The 20669-nt window shown below is 37.5% G+C and overlaps 1 protein-coding gene across 2 annotated transcripts in view; it reads right to left on the bottom strand.

Moving 5' to 3' along the window:
• LOC145981754 (uncharacterized) overlaps nt 1–18486 on the bottom strand; it is a 95260-nt gene extending 76774 nt beyond the window's left edge. Inside the window, exon 1 of one of the 2 annotated variants that reach the window (XM_083115161.1) lies at nt 18315–18486. The gene's annotated coding sequence lies outside the window, so the exon portion shown is untranslated. The remainder of the gene's footprint in view (nt 1–18314) is intronic. The other variant, XM_083115162.1, reaches the window with a different exon arrangement.
• Between the last annotated feature and the right edge of the window lie 2183 nt (nt 18487–20669).

Raw genomic sequence — 20669 nt, 5'->3', positions numbered from 1 at the left:
CAAATGAGCAAAGGAAGGCTGTGCACCACGTTCAGTATGACAAGTGGATGGCTAGTGAGGAGGATTTGAAGTGCAAGGTCGATGAAAGTATTACTTTGAGTTTTTCAGAACGAAAGGAACTGTTAGATTTAATTTTAAAATATCAACCGACGTTTTCTGACAGACCAGGAACGGTCAAAGGACTGGAATGTGAAATAAATTTAATTGATCAAATTTCTGTATTTCGGAAGCCTTATCCGATTCCCATCTCTAAACGTGCTGCACTCAACAAGAAATTAGAACAGTTGAAGGAATGGAGAGTTATTCATGAAATGTTTTATTGCGCCTTTATTGTCGACACGAATCACCGATTGTGGTCTAATTTCATCATTGATATTGTTTTGGCTCCCAAACATTCGATCCCACAAGTCATCCGACCCTTGCCCGACAACTCACAAATGGATGCATCTTGACTGAAGGAAGGAATCCCGCAAGTGCAAATGAACTTGTAGATTAAATTGTTGTTTTGTTCTTTATATTACTCAATACTGTCGAACAAAAGAATCCATTGTTAGGTTGAAATGCAAGAAAAAAAAAAGAGAACTGAGAGTATAAGAAAGATATCTGTTTATTTCTCTTCAAAGCAAGAACGCGCTTTTTCTGTAAAAGCCTGTAACAATGAATGAAGCTTGCGACTGTAATTTCCTGTAAATATTTGTATGTTTTCTTTTGTTTTGTTTTCTTTTGTGGAGAAGCATGACTGTAACAAGGCATATAGATTGGTAACTTTTTCTCATGTTCGGCGATGGTTGTCAAAGTGCCGACAACTTTTCCTTTTGTAATTGTTTTCTGTGATTGTTGAAAAGTTTGTATTTACGAATCGTATATGTTTCTAATGTAAGTTAAAACGGTAGAATATTTTGATTGTCAAAAGAAAAACACGAATTACGTATTGCAAGCTAAAGATTAAGCTCTGTGCACACATCCAAATTCTTTTGGAAGCTTATTTTGTAACAATGCTTTGAATCATTTTTTTTTTTTTTGTGTACAAGAATGGAATAGTACACTAACTTTGGTTTCTTATCTCCATAATCTGTTTATTGTGAATGTGTTACAAAACATTTGTGTAATCAATGCTAAGATACTTCGTTGTTAGTACGTTTTCTGGCACAGACAAGTTTTATATTTGTTTGATATATATATATAAAAAAAATACTTTTCTTCGATTTTCTCATTAGATTTTTTTTTTATTTGGAAGAGGGGGAATATTGTAATGACCACGAGTTTGCCATTACTTCGTGGTTTTATATTATTATTATTATTAGTATTATACAGTTAATAATTCATATATATATTCATAAATATGGCCACCTTTATAATCAATTCACATATCTACAAGTATGAATAGCGGCAAATTTAAGCAATTTACATAGTTTCAACATTAATCGTTTCATTTGCTTTTAAATGTTCTAAGGAGTGTTATAAGTTTCATTTTGATCAGTGAATTGAAGCCGAAGTTAATAATTTCTGAGTTAAATTCCTTATATCTATTTGTTGTTTCATGTTTCTGGCAAACGCCGTTCGTTTCTCTTATATTTTGAAAGCCATTGTTGATGTATTTAAACTCTTGTGGGGTGAGAAGATCACGTGCTTTTCATTGCATTGTTGCCACCACTTACCTAAATTCACTGTGCCAGATTACTGTACATGTCTAATATATTACTGTTGGCTTTTATCGAACTTCCTAGTATTAAAAGGTTATTGTGTCTGGTAACACTGTGTAACTGAGGAGGTGTTTCCGCCTTCCAGGTAAACGGTTAGTAGTCGCGCGGAGAGATTTGAAGTAGCCAGAGGTGCTTCGCGTTACTGAAAAGATAGGCTTACGCATCTCGTGCTGTACCGTTCAAAAGTATTTGAATTGTAATTTTTAGTCTGACATGATATACTTGCGTGTCTAAAATAAACGTAAAGTTGAACATATTGCGTTTTTTCTTTATTTCGAAAGTGTATTTCGTACTTGTGGATACCTGCATCAGGAGGACAACCTCGTGGGTTGTCATTGGACTTCACCTGTGGATCCAAGGGGAAGGAACGCAGTAATTCAGCCCGATCCCTGGGATTATCCAGCATGCTCTGCTGAGCTTATAAAGTAAGTGTACTGGTGAAGTGCACAGCTACGTGGGACGTAGCAACATTTATGCGGGGAAAAAGCCGGAAAAATTCCAACCAATTTCGGGAATCGAATTGGGATCTCCCGAGTAATTGTCAGATGCTCTACCGACCAGACCACCGCAGCTTCTTGGATGAGTTCCATACTTTAATTATTTCAATTTATTTTAATATATTTTCTTGTTTTATGGATTTTCTTCACCCTTAAAATGTCTCACCTCGTTGACCAGACAAAAAACAAAAACAAAAGGAAAAAAATGCTCCCAGGATTTGATAAAAATTGAATGATTAGAAAGTAATTTCTTTCTATTGTTTTCATAAATGGTATATTTATGTAGATCTCTACTACATAATAGTAGTAGTGGTATTAGTAGTATTATTAGTAGTAATTCAGATAATTAATTAACTAAGTATTATTAATTAATTGTGATTATTATTATTTAATTAAAGTATAATAAATCAAAGGTAATGTGAATTTGGAGAAAGTTTTAGAAATAACCCCCCCTTGACAAAATCCTCCGTACGCTACTGGATTCGAGTAAATATATTAAAATTTTTATTATTAGTATTTTATTTCATAATACTGGACATTAACCTTACTCAGTGAGAGATTGATGACCATCTCTCATGAGTTTAAACAGACAGGGCATGAACTTACCAATTTTTATAACGTTCACCAATGCAGATTTATGTTTCATTTTTTCGTGATAGTATTCAATATATATCCCGTTTGGTTGGATTCTTCTTGATATCTAAGAATAGTGCAATGTCATTGTGCGAAACAAATAATACGTCAGGATGATGAAAGAAAACCTTCGTAAGCATTGCTACACTAAATAAGGTGAAGTGAGCCATAAGAGTAATAAAATTCCAGCAGCATATTGCAGTCCAAAGCTCTTCTTGTTTATGCATGCGATTTTTGTTGGATGTTGCAGTCCATGCAATTTCTGTCGCATGTTGTAGTGAGATACTTTGTCGGGTGGCGATATTCGGCAAAAATCGTATGTATCAATGTAACATATTTGTTTCCATGTTCCTTCAGTTTGCCCAACAAAATGCCTTACTACGACTACCGACAACTATCGGACGGCGCCACCCGCTCTTATCCCCTCCATCTGTTGACAAGTACCCTTACTACTCCCATACGGACAAGAAAAAATGATAATTCAATGCATTTTCCAGATAATATTTAGAGGCTTAACTTTTACTCCCTCGATGATACCATATGGTATCATCAGAGTAAGGTCGTACTCGCCCGATGATACCATATGGTATTATGGTGCTGATTACGAAATAAATGTGCTTTTTTGGACCTTCATACTCTTATGTTTGGGTTTGATACAGGTCTGAAGCAAGCCTGGAAAATTCACACTGCTGACGAAACCCCCCCCCCCCCTCTCCGCAACATATCCATGCCCCATTTCCGAACAGAGTTTCACATTTTGGCTTATTATTCAACTTGTATGACACCCAAGAACATGAAACATATTACGTTCTCATGAGAAATGTCCATTCTTTGAAAAGAATACTAAAGTTACCGCCTTGTTCACAAATAGCGGGAGAAGAGGGGGTAAACTACAGGTTTTTATGTTTTTTCATTGAAATTGGGAGTCGCGCCCCTTCCTCGGTTCGGCGTTCTGAATTGTACACTGTTGCATGCTCTGTGTTTTAGCTAAAAAAACAAAACTTATCCGAAGTAGATTGCTCACATAGTGTCCGAGTTATAACAATTTTCTGAGCAATATGCAAATTACCTACTTTTTGTAAAAAAGAGAGTTTCACATTTTGGCTTATTATTCAACTTGTATGGCACCCAAGAACATGAAACATGTTTCATTCTCTTTAGAAATGTCCATTCTTTGAAGAGAATACTAAGGTTTGGGCATTCTCCCCAAAATAGCGGGAGAAAAGGGGGCAAACTTCAAATTTTAGTTTCTTTTCATTGAAATGTGGGGGTTGCGCTCCTCCCGAAACCCTCATAGTCGGTCTGGCGTTTGGAATTGTACACGGTTGCATGCTCTGCTGTTCTAGCTGCAAAACAAAAGTTATCCGAAGCAAATTGCTCCCATAGTGCCAGAGTTATAACACTTTTCCTCCAAAAATGCAAATTACCTATTTTTCGTAAAAAAAAAAAAAAAAAAAAAAAAAAAGAGAAAAAATAAAATAAAAAAATTCCATTTTGGTTTATTATTCAACTTGTATGGTACCTAAGAACATGAAACATGTTTCATTCTCGCGACCCCCAAACCCCCTTCCTCGGTTCGGCGTTCTGAATTGTACACTGTTGCATGCTCTGATGTTTTAGCTAAAAAACAAAGCTTATCCGAAGTAGATTGCTCCCATAGTGCCAGAGTTATAACAATTTTCCTCCAAAAATGCAATTACCTATTTTTCATTAAAAAAAAATCACATTTTGGCTTATTATTCAACTTGTATGACACCCAAGAACATGAAATATGTTTAATTCTCTTGAGAAATGTCCATTCTTTGAAAAGAATACTAAATTTCGTGCCTTCTCCCCAAACTAGCGGGAGAAGAGGAGGCAAACTCCAGATTTTGTTTTTTCCATTGAAATGTCGGGGGACGTGCCCCCCCAAAGCCCCCTTCCTCGGTCCGGCGTTCTGAATTGTACACGGTTGCATGCACTGATGTTTTAGCTGCACAACAAAAGTTATCCGAAGTAGATTGCTCCCATAGTGCCCGAGTTATAACAATTTTCCTCCAAAGAGTGTTCGAATTTAAAATTCCCGACGAGAACCCGGGCGATAGAAATTTATCTCTCTCTCTCTCTCTCCTCCCGCCATCACTGGTTTCTGGCACCGTGGTTGTGCTGCATATAAAAGGGGCCTAAAAGTTGAGGCCGAAACTTACGAAGGAGATTTCCTGTTCCCGTGCAAAGTTCCATAACGATATCTTTAAATAAATAAATAAATAAAAAAAGTCAATGAAGACGAAATTCCCTGACTTTTTTTGACACCTCAAATTCCCTGACTTTTCCCGGTTTTCCAGGTCTGTCGCCACCCTGATTATGTACATACCTACACAGTGCTGTAACCCCTTTCATATTGAAGGACATACCAGTAGCAGAAAACAATTAAGAAATGCTCTCCCATGGATGGTAGAAAAGCTGCCACACCTGCAGATTGGATACAAGATATGTGATGCTTGTAGAAAACAAATTCCAATCAGAACCAGCAACAGAGTAAGTGGTGAAGACACAATGATTAGAGAACAAAGATAAAGTGATAATGGTAGTGATGAGGAAGTGGAGAAGTTCCACAGGGATGTCGATATTCAGGCATTAAATGAAAGCTTACAAAGTGTTGGAGAATCACCCACCAAACGAAAACAAAAATGAAATCAACAGGTTATAGCAAAAGCAAAATAAAGAAGATTACAGAAGCAGTACAAAACAAAATATTCCAAATATCAGCAGCAGAAGATCAGGTTGCAGAAAACAAAAAGTACTGATGGAAAAATATTGGAGCAGTTGAAAGAAAAAAAAGAAGTGCTAAAGTGCAAATCTTGACTATACTACCTCATGATTGGAGTACTGGAAGAATTAAGAATGAATTCCCAAGTGCAACAAATGACATGATACGAACTTCAAAAAAGCTAGTGAGGGAATGTGGAGTAATGTCATCACCAAATCCTAAACCTGGGAGAAGTTTGAATCCAGGAATTGTTCATTTGATGGAAAATTTTTATTGCACTGATAGTATCAGCAGAACTATGCCGGCAAGAAGGACTTTGTAACCATTCTAACAGGTGACACCAACGAGCACAAACCAAAGAGGTTGCTGCTAAACAATCTCAGTTAAGTGTATGCCCAATTCAAACAGTCCCACTCTAATCTAAAGATAGGTTTCACGTTGTTTGCCTCATTATGCCCAAAGAACTGTGTTCTAGCGGGTTCCAGTGAAACACACAATGCACAATGTGTGTGTCTGTGCTGCACATCAAAATATAAATCTAATGATAGAAGGATGTCAACTCGCAAAACTCGTGGAAGAAGACAACAGCAATCTTTCCACTTACCATAATTATTTGGCCCGCATGATATGTAATCCACCTAAACTCAGTGTTACTTTTGTGAATGTGATGAGTGTCCACGATCACACTATATAAAACCAATATTGGATAATGCAGTAGAGTTTGTCACCTTTAAACAATGGGTTCCATCAAAGATATTCACTCTTGAAACAACTGTGAAGTCATCAGAAGATTTTATAGAAATGTTCATTTCTCTACTATTGAAGTTGGAGACACATTCTTTCATTGCCTGTCAGCAAGCAAATTTCCTGAAATATCTAAAAGATAATTTGCATGTTGGTGAAATACGAGGCTTGCCAGGAAAGTAAAGATACAAACACATTTGCATGTTAGGGGAAAAATGTGTACCAAAGTTGGCAACACTGGCAGTAACCTTGATCTATATGACGAGGATTGGAAGTGATTCGTCATTGCTGTGCTGAGTCTTGTGCGAGGAACACACGTTGGAAATAACAGCAATAGTACTGAATCCTGCCAGGTGTGAAGTGTGTGCTGTGAACAGGTCTTTGCAGGCACAAGGAAAGTGTCCATCGGAGATCCATCGAGAAATAGTGACTATGTACGGGAACATAATTAATCGGCAAAATGTGGTGTGCAATTCAATACAAATGGAGGGGCATGTTATCACATGGAATTCGCTTTATTCATGACAACATCTGGCCCCATTCAGTGAATGTCACCAAGGATCTGCTTGCACATTTTCAATGGAACATCCTTGAACATCCACCATGTGACCTTGCACCCAGTGATTACCATCTGTTCCTGTACCTAAAGAAACATCTTGGTGGAAAAAGCTTTGACAACAACGATGAGGTCAGGGAAGAAGTCACAACTTGGTTCCAGATGCAGGCAGCAGATTTTTACGATTCGGGGATACAAAAACTTGTTCCGCTATTGAACAAATGTTTGGACATTGGTGGCACTTATGTGGAGAAATAGTCTCTGTACCAGTGTAGCTTTAGTTGCGTGCAATACATTTCTTGTATATCTTAATTTTCGTTTGTATCTTTACTTTCCTGACAAGTCTCGTAGTTGTACTGCTTGATTTTGCAGAAAATTATTCCTTTGTACTGCAGGGATATCATTGGAACAATGCACAGGCTACTGTCCATCCATTTGCCATACATTATCATGAACCATCAACTGGAAAGCTTGAACATACAAACCTGGTAATAATTTCAGAATGTTTACAACATGATACCTCTACAGTCTACACTTTTCAGAAACAGCTTATTTCATTTGTGAAGGAAAAAATAATTACACTGTTGAAGATTTTTTACTTTTCAGATGGTTGTAACGCACAGTACAAGAACAAGTATAACTTTTTAAATTTGATGCATCATGTACATGACTTTGGAGATCCAACTGAGTGACACTTTTTTGCAACATCACATGGCAAAAGTACATTGATGGTCTAGAGGGAACATTAAAGAGACTAGCAGCCCGAGCAAGTTTGCAACCGTCCTACACAAAGCAGATTATGACCCCAAGACAGCTGTTTCTTTGGGCAGAAAGCAGTATAGACAATATGAACTTTCCGTATGTCCCTCAACAAGATGTCATTCAAGAAAGGAAAATGTTAACTACGAGATACACACATGCTAGGGCAGTACTTGGAATTCAGAAGTTACATGCATTCATACCTGTGACACCAGAAGGAACTTCTTGTGAAAAGGATTTCTGCAGATATAAGAAGCTTGTTAGTATGATAAAAGTATGCACCAGTGAAACAGAAAGTAAAATTCGTGTGGGTATTAATGTGTCTTACAAATTTACAATTCATGATGGGTTAAAACAAGGAGATGCATTATCTCCATTGCTCTTTAATTTTGCCTTAGAATATGCTGTTAGGAAGGTAAAATAAACTAAAGAAGGACTCAAATTAAATGGTGTGACTCAGTTGTTAGCATATGCAGATGATGTAGACTTATTAGGGGATGATAAAAATACAATTAACAATAATGCTAAAATATTTTTCAAAACTGCTAAAGAGATAGGTTTGGAAGTTAACAAAGAGAAAACTAAATATATGCTTACAGGCCAAAACCAAGTGTTAGGTAATAATCAAAATCTAATTATTGATAACAACTCGTTTGAACCAGTTTCCAAATTCAAGTACTTAGGAGTAATACTAACAAATAAAACTATATTAGAGGAAATAAAAAGTAGGCTTAATTCAGGAAATGCATGTTACTTCTCTCTTCATAAACTTTTGTCTTCTCGTTTAATATCTAAGAAACTAAAAGTTAAAATATACAAAACCGTAATTTTGCCTGTAGTATTATATGGGTGTGAAACTTGGTCCCTTACATTGAAAGAGGAACATAAATTGAGGGTATTTGAAAATAAGATCCTTAGGAAAATATTTGGACCTAAAAGGGATGAAGAGACAGGTGAGTGGAGAAGTTACATAATTTAGAACTACATAATTTGTATTCATGTCCAGATATTATTAGAATAATTAAATCAAGAAGACTTAGGTGGGCAGGCCATGTGGCACGAATAGGAGAGGGAAGAGGAGTTTACAGGATTCTTGTTGGGAAACCTGATGGTAAGAGACCTGTAGGAAGGCCAAGACAAAGATGGAGGGACAACGTTGAGATAGACCTAAAGGGAATCGGTACAGATGGAAAAGAGTATATAGATCTTGCTCAAGATAGGGACAGATGGAAAGCCTGTGTTGCAGTAGCCATGAACCTTCGGGTTTAAGAAGGCTAGAAGGTTAGTCAGACATACGAAGTGAAAAACACCACACCAGTGTTGCCCAAGATGAAGTTCGTAGTTTTGTGATGTGTGTTCATGATCATGCATGGTGGTTGGGTTGTGTTGTCGATGTTTGTGAAAGTTCTTATGAGGTTGTTATCAGTTTTCTTCATCCTCATGGTCCTTCTCCATCGTATGTATATCCCCAACATCCAGACATAAGAAGAATTCCCATCGAGGATGTTCTGACTAGGGTAGATCCAAGAACAAACTGAACGGACATATAAGATCCCAGCTTCAGACACTAGGACCTCAGAAGAGATGATGAGGAATAGGAAATGCCACTAATCTGCACTATACATAATGTTATTATTATTGTGTACTTTTCTAAAATATAAACATGTGCATCGTTCTCAGTGTTTGTATCTCAGTCAATGCACAGTAACACTTTTTTGTTAAGTTTATAAATTTCAGAAGTTCCTGTTCCCAATGCCATCCCAAGATGATATTTCTGTCACTCATAGACAACATCTTAATGCACCATATGTATTAGTTCCAAAAATTTCAAAAATACAGTTTTGAAAATTTTCAAGGTCAAAGGTCATATGATATGACATAAAAAATAAAAATTTGATTGAAGGTAAAGTTTATTTTTTATTAAAAGAACAATCCTTTAGCTTTAAAATGAGCCCAACATGAAGATTCTAGCTTACCTGCAACAACAGTTATGATTTTTTTTTTGGCCCCGTGTGTCAAATTTTTCACTTTTTCCCTAAGTTGGCGAGTCTGCTACACAAAAAGTATGCATCGCTGTTGGCTGTTATTGTACAAATATTATTGTTTCCTCAAATATTACTAACTCTCACATTTTCATGCAATTCGGAAATGGTGAGGTCGGAGACTGTGTGATTTGCCATGGAATGCCCCCAAAACGTCATCCTTCGAATAATCTGCCTGCTAGGTAGAAAAATATTGCTATCTCTCTTCTCAGATCTACCAAGAGTAGGCCAAAGGACGAAGCCACTTCTACAATGGCTGTTGTGAGATGTATAATCTACTAGTAGGCCAAAGAATACGGATACCCAAGTTTCTGTTCTACTAGTAGGCAGTCTCCCAACAGTAAAACAATTCACAAACTCACAGTAACCTGATACAATGCGTATTCTTTCTACCTGTAGGCTGCACAAGTTCATTTCTGTTCTACAGGTAGGCCACACTGTAGGAGGTTGGGCCCGATACAATGCGTTTAATCTACCTGGTAGGCCGAGGTATATTGCTATCTCCCATCTTCGTTCTACCAGAGTAGGCCACAATGCAGAAGCTTTCTTTCCCTAAGCACCTATGTGTTTTCAAATGCTGGGCTATTTGCAGAACCAGAGCTCGACCATGAGTCGCCGAAGAGCCAACACTGACTGACTGGGCTACGTCGCTGCTTATATGGAAACCTGAGCGCAGCATGAGCACCTCTAGTGGATTCTTGTGAACTACGAGAGTGCAGATTATAATGGAGTGCCATCTATATGGGATAACAATGAACTATTAAAACAGTAACACTCCCTAGAGAGATACGGTAGAACTTCGTTGTCTACCAAGCATTGCAACATTATCTTTTGTGTATGGAAAATCTATTCTTGCTCATACCCAATCACTCAAGAAAATGCTAATATTTAATAATAAAAAAAGTTTGGGCATCCCTAATTTAGGTTTTAAATGCAGTTGTTTGGAACTAGAGATAATTTTTAAACAGCCACTGTCGGGGCATACTTGAGCTTTGGAAAAACTTGTATTAAAAATGTTTTTGTCAGTCTCTTTCAGGTGTAACATTCTTTACATTTAACCGAAGAAAACTATTGGCAGTGACTCTTAGCTGATTCATTATACACATGATGTGTTTATGTAATAAAGATAATCAAAATTAAATTACAAATTAGACATTACACAATTCAGAAGCTTAACCCATTAAAACCCAATTTTTTCCCGGATTTTTTTAATCAAAAATGTTGCATATCGTCACCTGACCATGAATGTGATTATGAGAGAACGGAAAATGTTATAGTTTGTTCATAAAAGCTATTTATTGGCTGATCCCCATTTGGGGATCGTGGGCAATAGCATGTAAATTATTAGCATGTTTCAATTTCCATTTATGCAACTAATTCCCGGTGTAGTCTTGCATTTAACATGCATGAATAATATAGATCAGGGTGGCTACAAACAAGCAGAAATCAAATTCCCTGACTTTTCCAGGTTTTCTAGGACAGATCCACGTATGGTTTTGCTAAGTACCAATATTATCTTCTATTAAATTGACTTAATTCCTCTATTCTCTATGAATTGAATTCAAACTGCAAAATAGTGAATTTGGAAAATTATTACAATTCACAAGCTAGAGAAGAATTTTGTCATACGCAGTAAGTTTAAAATAAAATACTTGATTATTTCTAAAGTTACGACTAAATGAGATAAGAGTGAAGAGTGATTAATTAAGAAATACAATTTGTAATTTATCAGTCTCCTTATACATTCTTCGTATTATATGTTGATATTTCCACTGAGGTTTGGAACCCTCTGCTTGCAAGAACCATGAGTGCGGACTCATTTTTGAATGCATAAAGATACTTCCCTCTTCTCTGTAAAGCAAACAACTTAACTCTTGCATATAAGTGAAACAATTGAATTGTACAAAAGAAAGTGTCATATTTCCTTACATTATCAATGGGATTTCTGCTTCAGTACAGTATATCCAAGTGAAGTACTGTGAAACTGACAACATGCAGTTATACCATTAATGCTGACGAAAAGGGTATGTAGGTATTAGAAATTTAACACAAGACATTTAAAGAATTGCATTGTATAGGTACCTGATTTAGCTCACCACACATTAAAACAGGAACACACTAATAGAACACAGCTTCTGAAAGTTCATATACGAGGGGCATTCTGAAAAAAGCTTCAATGGTGCCTATATGCAGCACTAGTGGTCAGAGATACACACACACACATGCAGGCAAGATGAAGTGCATGTAGCTGTAATCTGGTACAGTTGCAATGCAGCCGTTTTAGGACAGTTCTAGGTTAAATATTGCAGTTCTCATGCAGTCTCCCACCGACTGTGATGTAGCCTACATTGCACGCTCAGAATCTGGCACAGAGCCACCAGCAATCATGTGAGGTGTGCAGACCAGACGTCGTAAGTGATAGTATGGTCAGACGATAGTGCAGACAATTCACGGAAGGCCAATCGAATGTGCACAACCCCATACAGCTGAGTACACACGGGCCCTTTGCATCACTTCAGGTAAGAATCTTGATGACTCCCTGTGCAGCCCTGGCCTTGAATGTACAGACTTTCATCTCTTTGTTTAACTGAAGAGGTTTCTGGCAGGACAAGGATTTGACAGCTACACTGCGGTAGAGATAGTTCATGTCTTTGCTGTAAGACACATACCATGGGCATACAAAATTTAGTGCCATGCTACGACAAATGCCAGAACAACGGTGGTGATTATGCCGAAAATTCGGTTAGGACTCACTGTTACTAATACAATAAATTACAACTGATATTCATGTTTTATTTATGCCTAATCGGTAGGGACCTTGATATTTTATTTTTTTCAAATTGGTGTATTTTCATATTTTTTTATTTTTACTATACGGTGTTATTTTTCCCAAAAATCACATGTTCATTTTAGCGCATTTTCTGGCAAATATCTGAAATTATACCTTCATGGTCTTTTTAAACTACTGTTACAAATTTTAAGTCACATGGCTTATGTCTCTTTGTGAGAGTTTGATATCTTGAAAGTTATTTTCCATACCCCTTTTTTTTAATTTTAAGGTAAGGATTTTAGATAATGGAATTTTCCCCGTATATACTGAAGGGTGCATAATGACCATAAGTGGCGACGCACCCAAAAAATTAAAATCAATCTATCTCACGTGACAGATACCAATATATTATGGCACCAAGAATTGGCATTATCTTTTTTTGACTTCTTAGTGTTAAGTTTCCAAAATTCGTGTTTTTGTTTTACAACATTTATCTGCCAAGTATACCAAAACTTAATACTCCATTGTGCTTTTAAACTATTATTTTAAATTGTAGGTCACCTGGTTTACGTATTTTTGTGAATATTAAGATATTAAGATATTCTTCCAAGAAATACACATAGACTACAACTATTTATAAGGTAGCCCAGATGTGGATGCCTCTATTCCATATTATTACTGTGTGTTTGTCTAAAACTAATTTTAATTTGAAATATGCTTGCAACGATCCTGCGAGATCGTCACAAGGATGTACATTTGTTCTTTTTCTTGTCATTGTTGAGAATCACATTCTGTAATCTTATCCATTCTATTATCGCTTCTGCAAAGATGATAACCAGTGGTTCAGATCCCACTTTAAACTGTAGATCCAGTCCCGATTAGCCTTACTGTGCATAAAGTGGACTTAAAATACCAACTCAATCAATCAATCACACCTAAGGGAGCTTTGTGACTAATTACAACACAAAGACAGGTTTCGAGAAAAGTGCAGTATGCTGGTGGTCCACCCGTAGAGTTCGTATTGGACGTCAAATATGTAGTTCCATGTTTCATACATTTCTATGACAAGTGAATATTCAAGAGAGATAAACAATAAGTGAATAGAGAGTTACCTGAGTGCATTTAGCTCAGAGAATGTGAGATTAATGTACAATGGATCCATGATATACGTATTTTTAAAAAAATAATCACATTGTGAAAGTAATTTGAAAATTATTAAAAAAATTCCAAGCTTTCAAAAATTAATCAATTTGTAGGGGTGAACGCATAGCCTTACCATATGGTAATGGGGCATAATGGGAAAAGAGTGAATGAAAAGTTTCTAAAAATTGTTCAAAATAGCTTATTTGTATATAAGAACAGATATTACACTAAAAATAAGAAAAAATGACAATATAATTCATGCATTTAAGGGATAAATTAATATTATAGTGAATTTGTAAAAGATTTTACTTTATAATTTGAATACTGTACTTATACATTTAAACACCTGTAAATAAAATTAGTTACATTTTACACTACAGTTAGAATTCATTATTTTCCTGTCTAATAGAAGATTGGGATAAATAAATACCCGGGCAACGCCAGGTAATCAGGTAGTTGGCATAAATGCGAGCATGGCACTCGCAAACATGGACTGTCATCAAAATCAAAATAACATTTCTATGCAGACCAGCACCTGCAACCGTTATAGTCTGGCCAGACTACAAAAGATCTGTACACAAGATTGGAAAGTGATACCATTATCTCTGCCTAAAAAAAATATGATTATATCCTAGGGTGAGCATGGTGAACGGTAGTCTTCAGTTTGCCTTATTATACTGAGTAAATTCTGGCATGTACCAGGTGTACATTTTATATTATCCTGAGTATAATTGAGCGCCAAAATACTTTCTCTCGTTATACTTTTTTTTATCCCATACAAACTCTTGAGAGGCTCTCTGCCATGACGTACAGTAAATGTCCATTTGGAAGCAGCACCTTACACAGCTTGATGCTTGTTATGTGTAGCAGAGCAAATGATGCCAAAGGCAAGAAGATTGGCAGTGAATCACATTACTACTGTTCAGATTGCAATGTCCCCTTATGTGTAGCTGCATGCTTCAGAGTTCACCTCACTTTGCTATTTAATATCTAATAATTTCAGAATCAGAACTGCTATTTGTTAGATTTTAAAAAACAAACATATGTACAACATTTGAAGGCAAGATATTATGTTTACGTTTATTATGATAAAAATGCATATCCTTCATTAGCCCGGAATAATAAAATTTGTTCATTATATATACATGTATACATAATGCTTACATAGGTGAGTAAAGTGACTTTCATTTCATATACCGGGTGATCCAAAAGTCCCGGAATGGTCAAATATCTTGAGAAATACGCATCGAATCGGAAAACGAAAAAATATGTGTTTAATAAGTGAAAGATTCCGGGGGAAACTGAAATTTTAAACAGAAACCCCCATTTGCATTTTTGTATTGTAGAATCTGATTCTACGCAAGAAAATAACAGTGTTTCTGTACTACATTTCACGTAACCCAGGAACAACGACTTGGACGTAGTAGTATTTTCTTCCCATCGGGGTGCTTTTTTTAGGTGAGTCCCCTCACCATCAGGGTGCTTGCTGTAGGTGAGTCCCCTCGCCTCTCACCATCGGGGTGCTTCCTGTAGGTGAGTAACCTCGCCAACCTCAATTCATTTCCTGCTCAAATTGGTATCCCCCCCTTTTCTTGGCACAGTCCCAACCGAAGATACACACCATTAGAAACATTCTGTAACATCTCCGGACTAATTGCATTTGACACTGTACGAATTCTGTCTTTCAATTCCTCGATATTGTTGGGTTCGGGTTTCAAAAACTTTGCTTTTCAAGTATCCCCAGTAGAAGAAATGAAGAAGTTTTCAAATCGGGTGACCTCGGTGGCCACTCTATGGTGCCCCTTCTACCAATCCACCTAAATGAACTTGAGCTCCATCTTGTTGATACCAAACATTCGCGAATGCATCCCCAATGATAGTTTGAATTTCATGTATTATTTCATTGGTCAACAAATTTAGGTACTTTTCAGATGTCAAATTGCAATCAATGAAGTATGGCCTGATAATACGATTACACAATATTCAAGCCCAAACGTTAACTTTTTGCAGGTACTGTGTATGATGCTTCCTCATCCAGTGGGGATTCTCAGTGGCTCAATACCTTATGTTATGCCGGTTGACAGATCCGCTCAACTCAAAGATAGCTTCATCGGAGAAACAAGTCCACCACAGAAATTGATTATTTCTGTCGAATCGTAGCATCATTTCCTCGCAGTATTCAAGTCTACAATCATACCAGTCGTCTCCAATGAGTTCTTGCACTAGTTTTATTGTGTACGGATGATACTGATGTGATACAATTCTAAGGATAGATGTTTTACTTACTTCGGTTTGTTGAGCTACTTTTCGACTCGAAGTATGAGCGTTTTCTTGGAAATGCATTATAACTTCCAAAGATTTCTCGTCGTTTGCAGCAGTTTTAGGTCTTCCACATCGTGGTTCATCCCTGACTGCACCAGTTCTTTCGAAGCGATCAATGGTTCGATAAACAGTAGATTTTGAAATAGGTGCACGATTTGGGAAAGTATCGTTGAATAAATGAGCAACGCAACGTCTCCGTATGATCGTTCCCTATCACCAAACCCCTGCATCATGAGAACTGTTATCCTTTCCCTCTCTGACAATGCCATCGTTGACAGAATATGAACAGTAATGGATTTTCTATTCTTTCGTAGACCTATAATACTCCAGTATGATTCCCTCCTCCCCCCCCCCAACTCCCACCCCCTTTCGTGAGTTGCAAAGAATGCACACAGGGTTAATGAAACTAAACTTGAATGCCCACTTTCACATTCTGTCAGATCTTACCTCTTACACGACGATCACCTTAAGCACGCGACCTTCATCGTGGTAGATTACAGGCAGCTCCTCACGCCGAACCGACCTGGTGGCACGATGAGTAAGTCCACTGTGTGTGTATCATTGTTGTTTGGGAACTGCTCATGCAGCGAACTGCTGACACATGTCAAGGTAATCGCATGCCCGCATAGATGACACACCAGTCCCCTTCGAGCGGCCCCCAATACACAATTCAGACGTTTATGCTTTTCGACGTTGGGAACGGAGAAAAGGCGGTGGTGAGCGGGTAATTAAGTTCCGGCCACCACAGAGGCGAGGAGGGGACTCACCTAAAACAAGCATCCCGATGGGAACAAAATACTACTACGTCCACGTCACGTTGTTCCTGGGTTACACAAAATGTAATACAGAAACACTGTTATTTTCTTATGTAGAATCGATTCTACAATACAAAATGGGGGTTTCCATTTAAAATTTCCCCCCACCCAAGGGGGTGGGGGTGGGGAGTCAAGTGTGATGATACCGAATAGCTTTCTCTCACTTATTAAACATGCATTTTTTCGTTTTCCTATTCGATGTGCATTTCTCACATTATTTGACCATTCCAGTACTTTGAACCACCCGGTATATAATATTTAGAGGCAGAACATTATAAACTTTTTATAACAATAAGTTTTCTTACATCAAGTTCTCATTTTTCATGCATGTGTAGCCAGAGTTAACTCTGCATAATAAAACAGATTTTATACATATTTTATCATCTTAACTATATTTCAGGTAAAATGTGTATTCTTAGTAACGAGCATACAATATAAAACAAAGGAACTGGATTTTAAAAATCCAAAATTTGGAAAATTAATTTGTGAATCAAGCAGTTAATAAGACTAAGATGCAAATTTATTTCAAATCTGTCAAATTGCAGCAAGTATCAGAAAAAAGAACAGCAATTTCTAGGTTATTGATTTCCCCTAATGCTGCAGATGCACAGGGATATTATTATAAGTTGTTCTAAGCTGGGTATTTATTGCAAGCACTATCCATGAATATGTCTCGGTTTAAGGAGAATGAAATAATCAATCGAAGGAAGCAATGTTGTGGCATTTTTGGTAAGAACCAGTTTATCTTCAACCTTCCTTCTCCCAAGTAACATGTCCCGAAAGTACTTTAAAACTCAATACTTCCAAAAGTGCTCATGTAAAATTCTAGCTTTCATCTGATCTCAAGCCACATCCCAGTTCCACTCCTTGTAGCCTATTTGGTGAAGGGAACTGCACCTTTCATCTTACAAGTGCCAAAGGGAGGATTTCTAAGCATATCTATCAGAATTTGAAATATCATCTAAATCTTTATGAATTGTCAGCGTAGTCGCATTTGTGTTACAATATTAATAAGCACATCAAAACATTGAGCAAATGAAAATAAAATCAGCAGACAAAAAAATATATATATGGTTTCAAGTCTGCAGGAAAGTTAACAATGCAAAGCTAGTGCAGATCCACATACTTAATGCAAATGCTGGTTAGAATGGTAGTAGTTTACTATGGTGTCGCTTATTTCACGGAAATAATCTCTATTTGCGACATATCGAGTAAGTTTTCTTCGTTTCTTTTTGCCTTCGCAAAATGGCGGTCACAGTTTCACTACCGTACTTGGCATGCAGTGTTTCCACCAGCTTTCGTGCATCGGTCACACATTTATATCGAAAAATAGATGATTTACCGGCAAAATTCAATGAACGATGCGAGAAAACACTTCCCCGAACTTCCACAAGTATAATGAAACTGCATTCGGTAAGTAATTTCTCCTGTAAATTTGAAGAAATCCGTTTGTCCGATACGAGAAATTTACTACGCAGTATGTATTAACAGCGTACAACGAAATCGAACCATGTAAAAATTGCATTCGTAGCATAATAAAATCACAATAAAACAAATGGAACTTGGGTCGTGTTAACGCACCTACCGTTTTCTTGCTTTCCTCCTTGCAGCGTTCCTGTTAGCAAAAGCAATATGACTTTGTCTGCGACTTATCAACCTGGCATCAGAGATGTTCCCTTGCACTCTCAGTTCGGAATTCATGCAATTCACGAATTCAGTGTCACTGTCACGATTCACAACGATCATATCAGAAGATAGTACGATTGATGAGGATCAATAATTGATGAGTAGTCCCTTATCGTACAACACTTCTGCAACCTTGCGTTCTGTCGTCAGCAGAGACAACTTCTATTTTTAGTCTAAATGCCTAGGTGGTTAGGTTAAGTTAGCTAGGTTTAGTTCTCTTAGCAAAAATAATAAATTTGCAGTGTATTTGTGCTAATAGAACCACACCTAAAAGACCTAACGCATGCTCGTCTGACGTCAGAACACAACGTAGCAAAAGTGTTTTGCAACAACAGAACTTCGCGCCACAGCCAGCCAGCAAGGTCACTGGCTATGTTGCCAAACACGGGTATGCAATGTAGGGGTATGCGGGACAGAATTTCTTGGGTCGGGAGGGGAAATTTTGCAAATCCCGACATTCGGGACGGGAAAGATTCGTAATTTCCGGAAGCTCTGGAAATCTCGAATTCTGCACGTAATTTTCACTTTGATTGTTTTTGCATTTCTGGTACTACAAAAACTAACAATTTCTTATAAGTTCCAGACATTTACAATGCAAAAAACGTCGAGATTTAACGACTTTTGAAAATAACCATTAGGTATTTCCCGAGTGCTCTGGATCCCGAAAAGTCGGGAAGTCATTTCCCGAAGACGGGATCGGGATGGGAACTTTTTTTCCCGATTCCGGTCCCGACGTTTTAGGATCCTGCACGCGAGAATTCTTTTTAAAAACAGCTACGTCATATCTAGGGAATTATCGAATCAGAAGCGAGGATTTTTTTTCCCGCGTTTTTCTGTCGTCTCCACCTGCTGCCCATTCCCTCGTAGCTCTGTCGTCTGCCATCCAACTTACGATGGATAGTTCTGGTGAAGAGTTTGTTGTAACTTTTGCAAGTGATATAGGCATGGTAACGAACCATAGGCATGCGCACGGGGGTGCAAGAGGGGACAGTTGCCCTCCGTAATACTCTTACTTAGAAATTTTGTGTAGAGGAATCTTATCACCGTAGTCAAATAATATTATGCTCTGAAAGAAAGAAATATTTTCAAAGCCGTCGAAACTTCTAACCAACTACAGAAGGGGCAGATTATTTCCTATGTAATTGAACTACCCAACTTCTTTCTGTAGCAATGTTTTTCTTTTGTTATTAACACTCCCATCCCACATACTTTTTTCTTTACTTGTGTTCATAGGCGCCGACTCCATGGGGCTTGGGGGGGGGGGTCGAGCCCCCCCCCAATGTTAACGATGTGGGGGCAGAGCCCCCCCAAAATAAATTTTGCTTAAGAAGATCTAATGTATTATTTTGCTTCTCTTCTAAAGTTTACTCTGACTTGTGCCACATGAACTTAACTTTAAATACAGATTTGAAATGAATGTTCTAGACCAGTGGTTTCCAACGTCAAAAGGTCCGAGGGCCAAAATTATATCCAGCAGTTGATTGGTGGGCCGCATTTTATTTGGGGGGGGAATTAAAAATTACAAAGATTGTAAGTACTGAACAGAAAATTGAAGCCGATCTTCTTCTTTCATTAAAGTTGGAATGTCCACTTCAATTTCTGTATTTGAAAGTCTCAGAAGGTGAAGCAGTGAAGAATCTACCAATCGACTTCTGTAGCGGTTCTTGATGAACTTCATTGAAGTAAAATCCCTTTCACACGTGTATGTGCTGCTGAACATCGATGTCATTCTTTGCCCAAAACTACGAAGGTTTGGAAAGCGTTCGTTTGAAAGGTATTTGAAAAACTCTGGCCCCTTTTCTTGCCTAGTTTGAAGGAAATCGCCTTGCAAATCACACAATTCAAGTAGGAGAGAATAGCTTCTTGTTGTTCGATATTAACGCCAAGAGAATTGCTAAATAGCTGGATGCTGCTTTTAAGTTCTTCAAAATCTTTAAATCTGAAGTCAAACTCGTGAATTATTTCTTTAATATTTGCACTGAATTCAGAAAAGTCCAGTGTTTCTTCATCTTCTGCTAGCCGCCAACAGCTTGGAAAATGGACCAGGTTATTCCTCTCCAAAGTAAGGTTTAAAATCTTCAGTTTATTACGATTCCCTGCAATTCCGCATAGCGAAGAGGTGGGAAGCGGGCAAGTTCATTCCGCATAGCGAAGGGGTTGAATGCATGGTGTGAAGAGAACGTTACGTCACTTTAGATTCTTCTGATGATCATTATTGACTGCAAAATCAATTCTACCTGTGATATTGTA

Source organism: Lepisma saccharinum, chromosome 30 (assembly GCF_977018435.1).
Source record: "Lepisma saccharinum chromosome 30, izLepSacc3.1, whole genome shotgun sequence".
Lineage (NCBI taxonomy): Eukaryota > Metazoa > Arthropoda > Insecta > Zygentoma > Lepismatidae > Lepisma > Lepisma saccharinum.
Note: the sequence above shows the minus strand (reverse complement) of the source record. Positions and strands in the feature narration are given on the sequence as shown.